Below are 15746 nucleotides of genomic sequence, written 5' to 3'. Positions count from 1 at the left end.
CTCTTGCTCTTATTTCCCCCGCTTATTCCCTTTAATCATCCCCTTCGATTTTATTGACTGTTTTACTCCTAAATTAGCCCACCCTGTGAAGTAACAGTTCAGAACAAGGTAGATAATTCGCACCCAAAATTTAAAAAAACAATGGTACCTTCCAAGTGAAATGTAAATTGGTTCTTCCTACTACATGATGTCCGTCATGACCTTCATGTCAATGATGATTATGGCAAGATGTGCCGAAATCTTGGTCAGTCAAGTAGTTAAATTTCTGCGGAAAGATCCTTTTGATTTTTAATTTTGACATAGCTACAACCCAAGTTCACAAACGTAAACCACCTAAATGGAGCCAGACGAATTTTCATTGTTACATTGCTTGATTTATCGCTGCAAAAACGTTTGCAAATGGTCTTTATGGGGCGCAAAAGTAGTATAAGTCAGTAGAGGATGTACAGGAGCTGAAAGGAATATTTTTAGACAGGAAGTTCAGTTTACTTGATCTGATAAAAGTATTTGACGCTACTAAAGCTGATTAAAGCCATATTTTGTTGAACTGGTAGTAAGGATACATAGCCTCATGCTGGCGTGTGAAGTATTTCGGCCAAGAGAAAATGGGTACACTTATTTCCGAAGATCTAAATATAAAAAAATTAGGGAATTTGCGACCATGAATGTCCCCTTGACCGCCTAAGTACCTCCTGGAAACGGTGGTCTTTTGATCTCAATATTTTAAACTCATAATTCTAGTGATGAGGAAGACCAATCCAGATTTGCAAACGAGATATGGGGGTCAGAAATGCACCGGTTTCTCACGCTCGACTTCTGGGGGAGGCTAAAAAAGTAAATCATTTCATTCGTTCCCGAAAGTTAAGATTGAGTTAATCCACTCGGGTTATATTATGGTGCCGTGATGGCGTTCGTGATGTTGTTTTGGGGACGGATTCTCGGTGCGTCGAGGAAGCGCTGGAGCCAAAAGGAGCAAATGAAGTTCAAGTGTGTGGAGAAGAAGGCAGAAGCAGGATGAATGAATCGGCGATAAGTGATTTGGGCCACCGGTCGCCGGAGAGTAGGGCGTGGGAACAGCCTTCACTTCGGAGGCAGATGCGCGCAGCCAAGTACAGGGCGTGCAATTTCCATTTGGCTCTGAAAGAGCCACACCCTTAGTTTACCCGTTGGGAATATAAAAAAAAGAAGCGAGGTGATTCCGTTTTCGTGAGTGGGATCTCGAAGGAAAGAATATATACACCCCTTGTACTGCCGTGATGAAATAAACCCCATTCGGAAAATGAAAATTCGTATCCGACTTCATTTACGTCCTTGTTTTCGAGTGTTTAAGTGGCATGAAAAGAAATAGGACATTGGGATTTCCTGCAGTTGCTTTCAGTATCGCCGCTATTAATTTCTCTCCATTTACGTTTTTGTATCTGAGTATTGATGAATAAGCGCACTTGAATCAAGGTTGTCATTAAGTTGAAGTTACTAGCCATGATGAAAATGTATAAATTCTGATTTAAATGAAATTATGCAATTCGATTGATTGTCGCCTAAAGACTGCAGATTGGATGTTTAATTGAATTTTATACATTAATGAATAATTCGTTCATTCTAATCCTATCAAAGAAATAAAATCGGTAAAATATTTGGCTATAAATAGGAGTAACTTAGCAAAGCAATACAATTTGCCACGGTTATAAGACATGTAATCTCATCTGGTCTCTTAGCTGATGTTACTAGTGGTTTTATCGTTTTTTGATGCTTTGACATGTAGTAGTGAAGAGGTGATATCTATTTATGCAGAGCATGCTTTGGAACTTCTTGCATCTTTTGAAGCCAAAATTAATCTAACTCCGAGAGGATATCCTCATGCTAAGTCTAGTGAGTTTTATTATGCGGGCTAATTCGAGCAAAGAGCCTGGCAAGAAGCGACGAGGTCTCAGCCGATGGATTGAAAATTCGTTCGCTATTTGACCGAGAGAGAGAGTAGTCGAATGTTAAAGTTGAACAACTTTCGTTAAAGGTGACGTCAGGCATTAGCAGTCGCTGGAGGGTAAAGGCAAGCGGTCATCGGTTTCCAATAACTCAGCTCCCTTTGCGTGACATCAAGGGGGGGGGACCTCGGAGAGAGAGAGAGAGTGTGTGGGGTTTCCATTCCGCAGGGTCCCAACCTCGGCAGACCCCCGCTGCGTCCACATCTCGCGATGATCGGCCGCCCCGTACGAGATACAGCCCCGGGAAGAGCGCTGGCCACTCGTGGGTGGAGCAATCGTCTCCTCACGATCCTCCCTTCAAGCTTTCTCCCTTTCCCCGTTCATGTCCTTTATCTGTCAACCATTCCGTTTGCCAACCACCCACCCTGCGTCAGTGATGGGTACACAGCCAAAGCAAAAAGGTCCCACTTTCTAAGAGACTGGCCTGTGATAGACCGTTTTTAGCTCTGAAAGCTACAGCACCGAACCTTTAAATTCGATTTAAGCTGAATGTAACTGCCAGAATACATCATCTTTTTTTAACGTTTGTTCGCGATGTCTAAATTGAGTTTCAGTCTGCTTTTAGAGATCACTTGCCGGAAGATCATTCGGTTTAGCATGTCGATTTGATGAATTAAATGAGATAGAATCTTATTCATAGCTGTCGATATTTGCATCGTAATCATCCAAACAATTTAGGGCATTGGGTTATTATGAACACATATTGTCATGTATGGGTTATTTCAAAGGTTATCAATGCCTTTCGAAGACGTAGTAAAAGGTTTTTAAGTATTTGACGCCAATAAAAGTATGTTGTAGTTTTTTCGCCGTAATTTAGTCAATGATTATTGGATAAGACCACATTTTTGCTGAGCCCATCATTTCTTCGAATAGTAAATGAAATAGTTGTCATTTTATGAATGCAAGGATGGATGCAAGTCTTTTCCAAAAATTTATATCTAATGAACCGTGGTACACATTTATATTGTTGAGAAGTCTTCTTCAATTTTTAAAATTTTTATGCTTGTTTTTTCATGGAAATTGATGATTTGTTTACTAATTAGAGAACAGTCAAAACGTATGACAGAGGTCACCTCACTGATTACGAAAAATTCATCACTGCTGCGGTTATAATGTAATTTGAGAAATTTTCTATTAATTATTTATAAAGCTGTCGCATGTAAGTGCTCACACTGAAACGTTGATAAAACGTTTCTAGCTTCCGTTCATTCATATTTCAAAGGCTAATTAGTTTGGGCATGGAATAGTCTTTGTACAGGAAGTATCTAGTTGCGAGATGACCCTTTAAGGTTTGACAATTTTGTTAAACTATTATTATATTCAAAAATTTGTCACTTATGGTATCACTCAAACCTTTGAAACGGAATGGACTTTTTTGGAAAAAGATGGAAAATTAAGTTGCAAGGAATATTGGAAGGCTTTGAGATAATATTTTGGTGCCCGAAAACGCTTTCGTAACACTCTGTTATGAAAACCGGTGCAGCTTGGAGTCATATTTTCACGTACAAAGTTGAACATCCCATTAGCGCGAAATGGGTTATCAGTTGGCTACGAGGAGGATGTAACGTACTGTGTTTATTCTAGCGAGGTGGTTTGAGTTCCAGCCACTCCATTTTGAGAAAAGGATATACTCCTCCGAACGCCTATTTCCATTCTGCTTGGGGTACGGTAGGAGGTAGATTAGGCTTATGATTAGGTAGCAGAGTATTATCTCGCGAATCTATCGCCCTTCGCCGTGCGGAGGTACGTAAACAACGGAGAGATTTCATCAGAGCTGGTATCGTCTACCGCCACCTCTGTCTCACTCTCCATTTGTTCCTTCTGCCGTTTGTCTTCAATAAGATCTTTTTAACTACGGCCTAAAAACGCATTTTAATTTATGCAGTTGTGGAGGTGAAAGAAAAAATAGGTTTTGAAAATATTAGACTGGCCAGGTGCATCTTTACGGAGTAACCCGCTAGTGCACTCAAAATGCGGAAATCCCACTGGGGATAAATCATTTTCCTTGATCTCGATTCTAATTGAATATCCTGAACCCTCGCCTGTTAATCCATGCAGTTGACATATCAGTATGTTTTTGGCTTCAAGAAATCCTTATCAACACTCTCAGTACTTATTTAACGACAAAGTTTTCGCCTTCACTTATACCACGTAATATTGGCAAAAAAAACGAATCCCTTCCTCTCCCAATTTTTATCACGTGGAATTTTTCGCAATTCCATTTATTTTAGTTAGAAGGATAAAAGCAACGTCAAAAAGTCTCCTTGCCCCTGTTTGGCAAAGGGTGATGGACTTTGAAGGTAGGCGATGGATCAAAAAATGCATTCACTCATTTTTTTACATAATGCTCGTCATTATATTTATCGAATAGAATTATAATCATAAATTAAACGGAAAATTGGTGAGCATACCCATTCTAATACCAGTATTCTTTCCTTTGCCTGTTGGTTCCTCAATCCGTCCCTAATTCTCCTATCATTCCCTTCCTCCTCGCTGGCTTGCCGATCTCACCCCATGCATGCTTCTTCAGCACATGGAGGCGAGCGATAAATTATTGACTTATCCACTTGGTGAGTGTTCTTGCGAATGGATTATGTTGGTGTAGTCGAAACGGGTCCACGGGAGTATGTGTGCGTAGCATGTGAGATTCCGATCCATGTGCTCCGTCAAATTGCTGTCTTATCGAAAAATTTCTCTTTTGGCATCTATTTTTACCTTTTACCTGCTTCTTTTCCTGACTTTGTTTTTTCGGAATACAAAAGTTGGTCATTCGCCCAAAAAGCTCTAAATTTTGCTGGCAAATTTATGAACTTTTGAATATGATTCGATTAATAATATTGTTTCTTCCACTAAACTTCCGAAGACATTAGCGTATGGAATGAGACCAGATTAAAGTGTCACAGCCAATATTTTCTTGAAACGGTTTCCTTAAATAATACATGCCTGACTTATCACAGCTCCATCAATATTGTCTATTTCAGTGTTTAATTTGAAATGAATGCTTTAACGAGTGGAAACGAACGTCGTTAAATACATTGGCTTTCTAGGTCACAGTTCTTGACTGCTTCATTATGGATCTTTTTCATATTCGAGTTGCTTGGGCTGAAAAAATAACTGGGCGATGACCATCATCCAATTTCGATTTATGGTTTCTCTTTTTGCCTTGGCAACCTAGAAAGAAAAGAATAACATGTTTAAAGTACTTTTTTTCTCAACTGGCCCGGCATATCTATATTAATTACGGAGAGACGGTGAGGTTAATGAAATAAAATGACCTTAATTACGTTGGAGCGGCTGCGATTTAATCATCAAATCTTTCTTGCCATTCCTCAGTAGCGCCGTGTGTTTCGTTTCGCACCGTGAATGCCGCTTTGAAGTGTTGGCATCACTCATTTCTACCATGCGCTCGTGTATTTTAGGTTGGCCATTTTTGGCCCTGATTCGTTTTCTTTCCCCTTAATCCGTACTAAATCTCTATCTAAATGCATTCCGAACGTCCATCCCACTAATATTACAAAAGAGGATCCTCAAGTCGCCCACAAAATTGTTATCACCCAGTGCGCATTTAAATGGGTTTACAAAAGTCACCACTCGCGTCGCTGACGGACAAAGTGATCCCAGTATTACAGGGTAATAAGGTACAAATAGGGGTACAAACAGAAATTTTTATACATGATGATTATGGCGTATCAAATTCATAACTTTTCAATGGTTTTTCTCGCACTTCCAAACAGTATTATGCAAAATATTGGAAAGAAAAGGATCGCATTGCACTCATCACCGAACCGCGGACAATTTTGAAAACCGATTAAAATGCCACCGAAGTGGCAACGGAAATCAGCCAATTTCGGGTTGAAATTGGGCCTCCTCTATGCAGTCCCCTTGGTCCATCCTGTGGCATCCCTTAGCAATATAGAACCTCTCCTACACAGTTGCGTTACTTCCTCTTGGTCGCGGCTGCGCCCTGGGTAATTAATAGTCGAAGCGCATTGCTTTCCAGCCCGCACGACCCACCTGTGCTTTCGTAGACTTGCGCAATGGAAATTTATTACCTTCTGTATTCTCCGACTTATGCGTTCTTGTTCGTTTGTTTTGGGCTACTCCTTGCCCCTAGTTGACCAGTTACCTGCGTCCAGTGCCAGTTCCGGATTTAATCGCCAGCGTATGCTGATTAATTACTTCTCTTCCCCTTCAGTATGTATGGAGTGGCGATGTAGAGGTATCTGCCTACTTTAGCATTGTGGCTTGCGCTCAAATATGGTTGAAATTCCCAGTTTCCCTCGATTATATCCCAGTATTTGGACATTATCCTTCATCATATGGTACTTCAGCCGTATCGTTTGCATTCTATTCCTATTCATATCCCATAAATCTTCATATGCTTTCACTGTGAGCATTTTTAACTGTAAAATTCTATCCACGTATGTCATTTACCTCATATCGTACCTCGATGAAGAAAGAATTGGTGTATGTTGTAAGAATTTACCGTCGTAAAAATGGGTTCAGTGTTTCTCATTTATTTTGAATATTAATAATACTATGAGATAATACCCGAATTTTTATGAGAAATGCGTTTTATCGATCATTGACGAGAATTATTACTGTGATCGTTACCATTTTTCGCAAGTTCTATATTATTTTCCGGCGCAGTCAAGAGATTTTACGATTGCACCAATTTGCTGGAAAAAGTCACGTGTCTCTTTTAGTTTCTTCCATTGCAGCGTCATCCCTTACATTCTTACATCCATAGTATTGAAGCTACTATTCTCCTTTACCCTCCAAACCCGCGATTTGACTTGAATCACGTTTTTTGTATTATAAATGCTTGAGATCTTCTCAAGCGGTTAAAAATCACGAGATGGAGGAATTCCGATGTGTATAAAATGGTTGAACAGTAGAAGAAATCGCCATCCCCAAATCACAATTTAATCTCCATTCGTAACTGCAAATGTTGGGCATTTATCTCGAGTGCCGTTATGTTTTTTGAATGTGGTCGTTTTGATTTCCCGGCTGAGACCCGTGCGTGGCCGGCGGGAATATTGAAATTTGATGAATAATTGCCGCAAATAATAGGTCCTGAATGTTTTTCGAAGGAAGTGACAAGAAGAGAAAGGAAACCTGCTCGACGGATTCGGCTGTGGTCCGCATTTTCACTTTACCGTTCCCTGGACAATGTCGAAACATCCCTTTCCGTATATTTTTCTCCGTGCGTTTTGTGTGTCCGTGCCTCCTTTTTTTCTCTCCGTTCGGCTTCGCATGAGTCGCTCTCGTGACTAACGGAGCGCGTCACCGCGTGCATACGTCTTCGTTGCGTAAATAATAAATATTTTATTCTCAAACGGAGAAGAGAAAACATTATTGAAGCCACTTATTATATACGCGCTGTAAATGCTAAATAAGACAAGCTCTTCCGCAAAAATGAATCCTGCCGCATAGACTCCGTAACGGTGCTTTCCTTATCCCGAACATGCGTACCAACGTCACCTCCTTCAATCGCACGCGAGTGAGAAAGTTGTATCGCTTTGACTCTTCCATTGCCGTAATTTAAAATGAATTACCCAACCGTTTGTTTAGCGAAGCACCTCGACCGATTGGCCGGTAAATTATCTGCGTCGGACTCTTGCAGTCTTAAAGTTATTTTTTTTTATTTCACCGTTGAAGTGAAAGCGTTTTACCGAATAAGATCTAATAGCGAGAATACGAGAAACAAATGAGCTCTTGCGACCATCAGTATTCTTCTCTGGCTCAGGTATGTTTTTTGCGAAATATTTTACAGACAAATCCTCCCTCCCCGTTTTGTGAGGCTTTCTATGCCGCGGCGATACAATCTCCGTTCCCTGTCCTGATGTCCAAGTTAACCCAACGATACGTCGACTGATTGGCGCTGCAAGCGCATGAATAATTTGTTAGCCTTTTATAGTTATTCGAAATTGTTTATGCCTTGAGTTTAGAAATACTGCAAGAACAATTAAAATCAATTCATGGCCGGTGGCGGCGGGGTAAAGTCCTCGCATGCCAAACAACAGATCGCGGGTTCGAGTCTCGCAAAGGTAGGTTTCGCCAGGATAGGTTTCATTTACGGTTTCTAAGTGTTAGATTTGTTTAATACTGCGAGGTAAAATGGCCAGAATGAGATGTATTCGGTGATTTAGGAATAAAATAAATAAAGTTAAAATAAGTAAATAAAAAAATGAATGAATTATCCTCATGCTGTCAACAGCTCCTTCACCTGCAAAGCTAGGGTAATTCGCGGCATGACGATGAATACATTTTTCGCGACTAACGCAAGAAACGATGACCCACTTTTAACGGGTATATTTTTCTTATTCCATCATATTAGCATGAAGTTGAAAACATTAATATCGGGAGTAATGGCTCTTTTTATTCAATTTAATCTCCTTCAAGTTTAAATTGATATAAAGAATTATTCTTTCGATTCCTTTTAAATTGATGTATCTGGTTACAGACGTCAAAGACGTAATGATTTTTTCATCAGTGATTAACAGTTTTATGACGTGAGATAATTGCCAGATAAATCATTCACCGAAATATCTCCGGAGTGAAAATAATTTCCCGAAGCAAATTACCAGATGGCTTCTCTCTCCGTCACACACCGGTAACAGGACTTCCTTTACGACCACTTAATTGAAATCTCGTATTTTTTCAAATTCGTGTATTGGTTAGGAGTGTTGGATTTGGTTGAAACACCACTCAGATTTCTCCCCCACCCTTCATAAACCATTCTGTAGGCTTTGGTGGCGTGGTGAAGATTAAGCAGTTTTACGGGATAGGCACCACGTGTGTCCATCTTTGTAGACAATAGTTTCGCCAGTATTTCAGGTGGCTTATTAAGGTCACTGAAGTTAGGGATGTCCCGAATGTACTTCAATAAAGGTTTTCTGCTACTAAAATGGCACTGGAGTACTCACCAAATTTTTTGAGTAGTCTAAATTTAGGATACTTGAGACCACAACGGTAGCATACGCCCTATGTGAAACTTAGACTAACTCGTCTCATCTAACCTCCTCAGTCCCGGAGAATATATTCCGTTATTTTTGGTTCGAGTTTCATGTTTTCTGATTAAATATATGTGCTAGCAAACAATATTAGCGATTTATGTGAATCATGCTTCGGTATAATGCTGTCCACTGCCAGGAAGCTCTGTGCTAGTGGCAATAACGACATTAACTTAGCAAAGCTGGAAAACATTCTAACGTCGATGTATTGCATACAATTCGCCAGGACCGAGGAGGCTAATAGAAAGAATTTGGGTTCTTCTCTAGACTAGGTCACTTTTTTTAATGTGCTAAATCGATATTTTAAACCACCGCCAAATGCATTCGATATAGTCCTTTTTCCTTCAATTCTACTCAAACTCAACGCGCTCAAGTAGACCTATTTTACGGTTCCCAGATCGAGTGATAGATTGCCTTGGCGGTATACCTACTCGAGTATTTGTGATCTCACGAACGCTCTCAAGTATGCGTCCTCGGTCCTTTTAAATGAGTGAATGTTTGTGTGCGGTCGCGGCATCCCGCTGTTGCACAGAATCTCTCCGGCCTAACGGTCCATCTTGCCCGCGGGCAAACCCCCCCGGAGAATGCCGCTGCCAAAGACGACAGTTATCTTCCAAAGGGACGAGGCATTGCATGTTATCGCCCCGCGTGAAAAAAATTCTCGTAGGGAGACGCGGAGTCTCTCTCTCTCTCTCTTGGCGTGGAGAACAAGCGTTGATGGTGGTGCAGTTTTTTCGACTACATGTGGAAGGGGAAGGATGTTTAAGGATTAGCTGCGGTGGGGCGCTCCAATTTGAACCCGTCGGAGCCCCCCCAGGCTGCCTTCTCTTCCACTAGACGCAGCGCGGGAGCATCTTATGGCGTAATTAGCAATTACTATCATCGCGTGCGGCCCGTGTTCCTGATGACTCGGTGGTTCACCATACTCCGTTCATATCAGTGAACTGTAGAGTTTTTACCCATATTTTTTCCCGACGGTGGAATTATTTTTTTTAAATTCAGCCTTAGTTTACGAACTAATAGTAACTCCTTTGCGATGTAACTGCATTTTAAATGCGAAGGAACGACACCTTTAATTGCTTCGTAAGTATGTTTTTGCGGTACAGCACAATAATTTTGGCGTCATTGGGCCATCGCCAGTTAACTTAATGTATTTTAATCGAGAAATCGATGTTTTTTTGTAGAATTGGAGAGTTTTTATGAAATTCTGATAATTAAGCTCAAGTCTTAAATGCCATTTCCCGTATCTGAAAGACTACAAAACTCCTGTGCAGAACATTTTTTGCAGCCACCAAACTTGGCATTTTTTAATTTTATATTTATATTATTTCGATTGATATCGTAAAATCAGGAAAGGTTATTTTGAACTTGCGGCAACCTCAACTATCATTATATCCAAGGCACTGATTTAATTAAGCAAAGAAGGACCTTAAGGTTATGAAATCGTTTCCTAAGATTTTCTCCTCTTTACAGAAATATTAATCAGTGTTTATACAGTTGGTATAATATTTTGTGAACAGTTATTTTGCTAGTTACCTACCTCTACCTGTATATAGTATACCTACCCTCTCTTGATCTCTTTTATTACCCGAAATTCCCTCATAATGTTAGTATAACAGCGAAACCTCGTATGTAGCATAATTATGAAGCATTTAATTATAATCAAACGCTTCATAATTAATGCTGCAGGTGTCACCGCCCGGTTTTCGGGCGAGGTATAACGAATTTTTCATAAGCTCAATTTAGTATGTTACAATGTACCAAGTACCAAGTGTACAGCTTAATGAACGACAACGTTTTGCATGTTAAGCTTCTTTAATTGCCAAGCTAACTAGCCATTCAAGTCATGCAGGTATCATTACCCATTCAGTTCGGAGAAAAATTGAATTCCCTAACTTATTTGTTTGATATAGATCCTTTTTGCTGTAAATTATTCGTTCTGAAATAAAATTCTGCCATCAAACAGTACCGTAAACTTTCGAGTAAAATATTATGGGAATTAAGTCTGAAGTGTGACTCACTTCGTGTAATAACTCACTTTCGCTCGTTTGTGGCTGAGAGAGTTACTTACTGTAGGGAGCTATGCATCGCGCGCCTGTGCTACTCCCAACTAGATCATTGCAAGCTTTATCTTCCACATCTCATGCATAAGTATGAATTCCATTTTTTTTTCCCCCTCGGAACGTTCTCCGTTGCCTCGCCGTGTTATTAGTCCCAGAGACAAGTGCATTGGTCGTCCAATAATTGCATCATTTTGAGGGAGACCCGTAATTTAATTCCTCTGTTAGATGTATTTCGCTCTAATATCGGTCGCATTTTAGTTTAAGAGCGAACGATCGCTAGGAAATATAACTTTCGCGTTCCATCAGAGAAATTCACTGCCCGCTCCAATCGCCTCATAAATCATAGCTGGGATTCTGTAACGAGTTTTATGGTGGCGGTTAAAATGGTCCAGTAACTACTTTCGAGGACGTTTGCATGTCAGTGGACCCTCTGTGTAGCGTAAGTAATGTAGTCTAGTCAGCTCTAACTTGCTCCTCTAGTTAGTTCTGTTTCCAGTTCCAACGCATTTCCCGTTCCCCGCCGAAGATGTTTGTACTATTTCCGCAGTCTTGTTTAGAAGGGCCGACGTTGACTATAGAGGTCGTTTGAGGGGGATTTCGCCACTAATTTCCATCTTCGAAAGACTGCTGATTTTCTCAGTCACATAATGACATTCTTCTGAATCCCGTGACGTTTGTACCCGCTGGCCCGCGTTAACGAAATACCTCATTTGCCCCGTGTCCAAATAAATGTCCACACCCACAAAGTTGAACACATGCTTCCGATCACTGAATTTATTTTTGTTGCGTTAACTGCTTTGTTTACTTAAATTGCTGAATTTCAGCATGAATTCCTATCTTATGAATTAGCGTTGTTTTCTATCCATCGCCCTAGATTCTTCTCACTTTAAAAGTTCTCCGATATAGTGGATTGGTTTTTAAATAGTATCATTATTGAAGTTTTTAAATGTATCGTCAGTTAAATGAAATGTATTTCTGGAATCTCCAACAATTTTGTCTATGCAAATTTATTCGTATTTACGAAAATTACTCTGCTTTTCTAATTGCACACTTTTATTTACGGTTTCCTTTTTTAAAAATAATCGATAATATTTTTCATATGATAATATATTCCTCTTTCTGAATACGTTTTAAACCTACTTTTACAAATGAATTCCATGCCGGTATCATTATTTGGCTCCCAGGTTTTTGTTTCGCCATATGATTCACTGATCGAATGAAGTACGCGGAAAACACCTGAGTGGATATTTTTTGCACGACATCAACCGAAAATGGGTCATAAATCCCAATCTTTCGCGGATTGGTTTTTTTTGCTCTCTCAGTCGTAATCTCGGACGGCTACATTGTCAATTTTTTTCCATGCGGAGATGCAAAGGTATCAGGCCACCTGGTCCTTAAAAGCATTATCATCGTTCCGTAAAGCGGATGTTTGCATTATGTGCGGTTTTCATTTCGGTCCGCGAACCCGGAGACGGCACCACGGTCGCCATTCGCTTGGGTACGTGCAAACGGGAGATTCCGAACGGCAGATAATAATTCCGCGGCTGCCCGTAAAGGCCACTTCCCGGACCACAACACATCCTCTCGACTGCCTACCTCCCATCGCCATCTATGGTATATGTGCTCCTTCAGGTTATTTATTGGTTTGCGGTGGACATATTTTCGCCACAATAGTCTATCACGCTTTTTTCTAGCCATTTGCCGTAATTTTCTGCTAAATTTTCTAGCTATTGTAATCGCTTTGGCTTGCATATCTAAGTAATATTTATTGTGTGGGTGTGGAAAGTCAAGAGATGTGATTTGAAGACACATCGCTTCAATATACCTACTTAAAGTCGGTTCTTTCAATTTTTGTGAAAAAAAATAAATCGATAGAAGTATGTGTATTAGGGTTTTCGGAGTAGTGTGGTAGCAGATTTTTTAAATCCCCTCAGGATGATTTATTCATTTAAATATTGTCAAATATTCTCTCAATGAATTCCGCAGAACAGCAACTTTATTCTTACCTGCAAAGTTACAGGGAATTGGGATTATTAAGGTCTTAATCATCATGTTGAACAGGCATCTTAATGTCGCTGAATTATCAGTAATCCTTCAGAAAAACAAATGCTTCCTCCTAAGTTTTCAATAGATTCGTTTTGACGGGTCCACAACACTTGGACCTTCTGTTGTGTGAATTGAACTTTTTTAAATCCAGGAAGCATTAGTGTGGAGTTATTCTCAGCATATCTTGCAGACCTATCGTCATCTGCTGAAAGCGGCATTTAGGTTGGGATTATTTCATTTTGAATCATTTTACGAGAGTCAATAAAGGCTTAATAGTTTTTACTTAAAGTTTTCTCAAGGCCGCTGATTTATTTCCAATCTGAGGATAGTGCAGATCACGCTTGTAGAGCGACATATTCGATAATCAAAATCGTTTGAGCGGTATAATCTTAATCATTTTACGGTAGCGTGTGGTACTGTGAGTTATAAGAATACTAAATCAACCCTGCAAATGTGTGGCCAGTGACGTAGCCACGGGGTGCCAGGGGGGTACGAACCCACCCCCCCCCCCCGAAATGTAAAAGCAAAATTATTTTCCTTCCTTCATAAAAGAAAACGAAATATTGATAAATCATGAATTTAAAAAATATTTCTCTAAAAAATGAAGTTTTTTCGATTATTAAAAGTTTAAAAATTAGTTTAAAAACCAATAATTTGTGCCCACCCTATTTTTCAAGCATTTTCTCCCATGGTTTTGGACCCTCCCCGAACGAAATCTCTGGCTACGCCACTGTGCATGACCAATTATTTCAATAAAATCATGAGTCTGGAACCCATTTGCTGGGGTATTCATCTTTCTATCCATAGTATTTTGTATCTATGTATTCGTTTTAACGCTTAAGAAACCCTAGTAAGTGTGAAAGTAATCATAGGAGACCCAAGTAATAATGAGTGATCACTTTTGGAGCACTCGTTCGATGCTTGCCCCCATCCCGTGATTTCAATCGCTTACTCTCCGTCCCTGGCGATCTATCTCTCGGCTCTTTCACATGCCCGCTCTGTCATTCCCCTTATCACGGCGAGGAAAAACGAGAGAAATGGTCGACGGGTCCCTTTTCTCCTCGCCTGTCTCGAATCTTGGGTTTTGCGCGGCGACGAGAGGGGCATTAAACTCGACGATGAAGTCTTCCGACTGGCGAGAGTAAAATTTGAAGGCTGAAGAAATAAAGAAATGTGCTCGTGGGAAGTCAAATTTCGAACGAGGAAAGAGATCACTAGCTGTATAGTGAATATTGACTTGACACTTGATTGGAGAAATTAATAAAAAAATATAAGTCAAACCTTTACAAATATAGGTAAAAGAGTTATTGCAATTTACTTTTTTCTCGGATCATTATATCTAATAGTAGTCCAAAAAGTACTGTACGGATTATGCCACTGGTTTATTTTCCGCACGATATTCCTATTCATTTCATGTTCCCGATCTCTGTAAAATAATTCGTATCTTAATTTCATCCACCGCAATATGTGGAACACAAGATAAAAAGCGGAGATATGGCTCCATAATTTTTTATCAGAGGAATAATTTTATGAATTTATCAGCTAGCAAGTATGGTTAGAATTGATGTAATATTTTTACATTTTCATGTCTGTACCTATACAAAGCTTATCAAGTGTTAGCTCCACATGTTTAGAAATAAATGGTGACCCAATCTGCCTGTGATCTCGCAGATTTGGGGCTGTTATTTTGAAGTAATATCCGAGAAAAAATCACATTTAAATAACGTTTTTGCATTATATCGTCAAAGTATAATGAACCTTTGGAATATTCTCCTATGTGCTTCTAATCTTAAATTATGTTGAACGGTGATTTATTTTCCCTATAGCATTTTCTATTGATACCGAAATGCACTATTCTCAAAATTTTTAAGTAAAATTGATTGTAACAATCACACTTATTCTCTCCTGTCGATTTTTTTATTTCCCGTTTGAGATATTCGATAGATAGAGGCGCTTAAGAAGACCACGCTAACCCGAGCATAACCACTCGACAAATAGTTCAATTGCGGAGATTTTCGCACAAAAACTTCCGTGGGGGAAAAAATTAGAACTGTCGGCGTTATATGACGTCTTGCGTAAAATCGTTCACTTTTTGTGCGCCGTCGAGGCAAACATTTTCGAGGCATATTTGAACCGGTTTTCCGTCGCTTCACCTCGCTTTATCGCCGTCTTAAAGCGCTTCTCATTACCGCCGAGCTTCTCTTTCTATTCCTCCTCCTTAGCATCGCTTTGGCTGTTGCCGAAGCATACTCCGCGAATTCTACTCAAAGAGGCCGAGGATCGGCTTGAAAAGATAGCGATCGGAAAATTTCTCAAAACTCGTTCTCGTCGTCTTTTTTTCGTTTTTTGTTTTTTTCCACTCGTTTCTGCCCAACATTTTTTAAGGTAAACATTCGACGCGCAGAGAGAAACATTTAATAACGATCTTAATTTTGGGAACGTCCCGGAAATAATATATCCTGCAAGAATAAATTACAAACCTCGGCTGAGGATTGGAATTCTTCTATGCGTAAAAGATGAAGTCCTAGGTTGGTTATGACTGCACGTCCTCCGCTTAAGTCAGCTCTATTACTCTTCGTATAATGCATTATATTCTCATAGGTCATATGCGTATAGAATGTAGTTAATGGTGACGGTTT

At 39.9% G+C, this 15746-nt stretch overlaps 1 protein-coding gene across 3 annotated transcripts in view; it reads left to right on the top strand.

Annotated features, from left to right (window-relative positions):
• The window catches only part of LOC124155730 (transcription factor AP-2-beta), a 419283-nt gene that overhangs the window by 294629 nt on the left and 108908 nt on the right, over positions 1 to 15746 (top strand). The gene's annotated exons all lie outside the window — the stretch shown is intronic.

The sequence above is a fragment of the Ischnura elegans genome, chromosome 3 (assembly GCF_921293095.1).
Source record: "Ischnura elegans chromosome 3, ioIscEleg1.1, whole genome shotgun sequence".
Classification (NCBI taxonomy): domain Eukaryota; kingdom Metazoa; phylum Arthropoda; class Insecta; order Odonata; family Coenagrionidae; genus Ischnura; species Ischnura elegans.
Note: the sequence above shows the minus strand (reverse complement) of the source record. Positions and strands in the feature narration are given on the sequence as shown.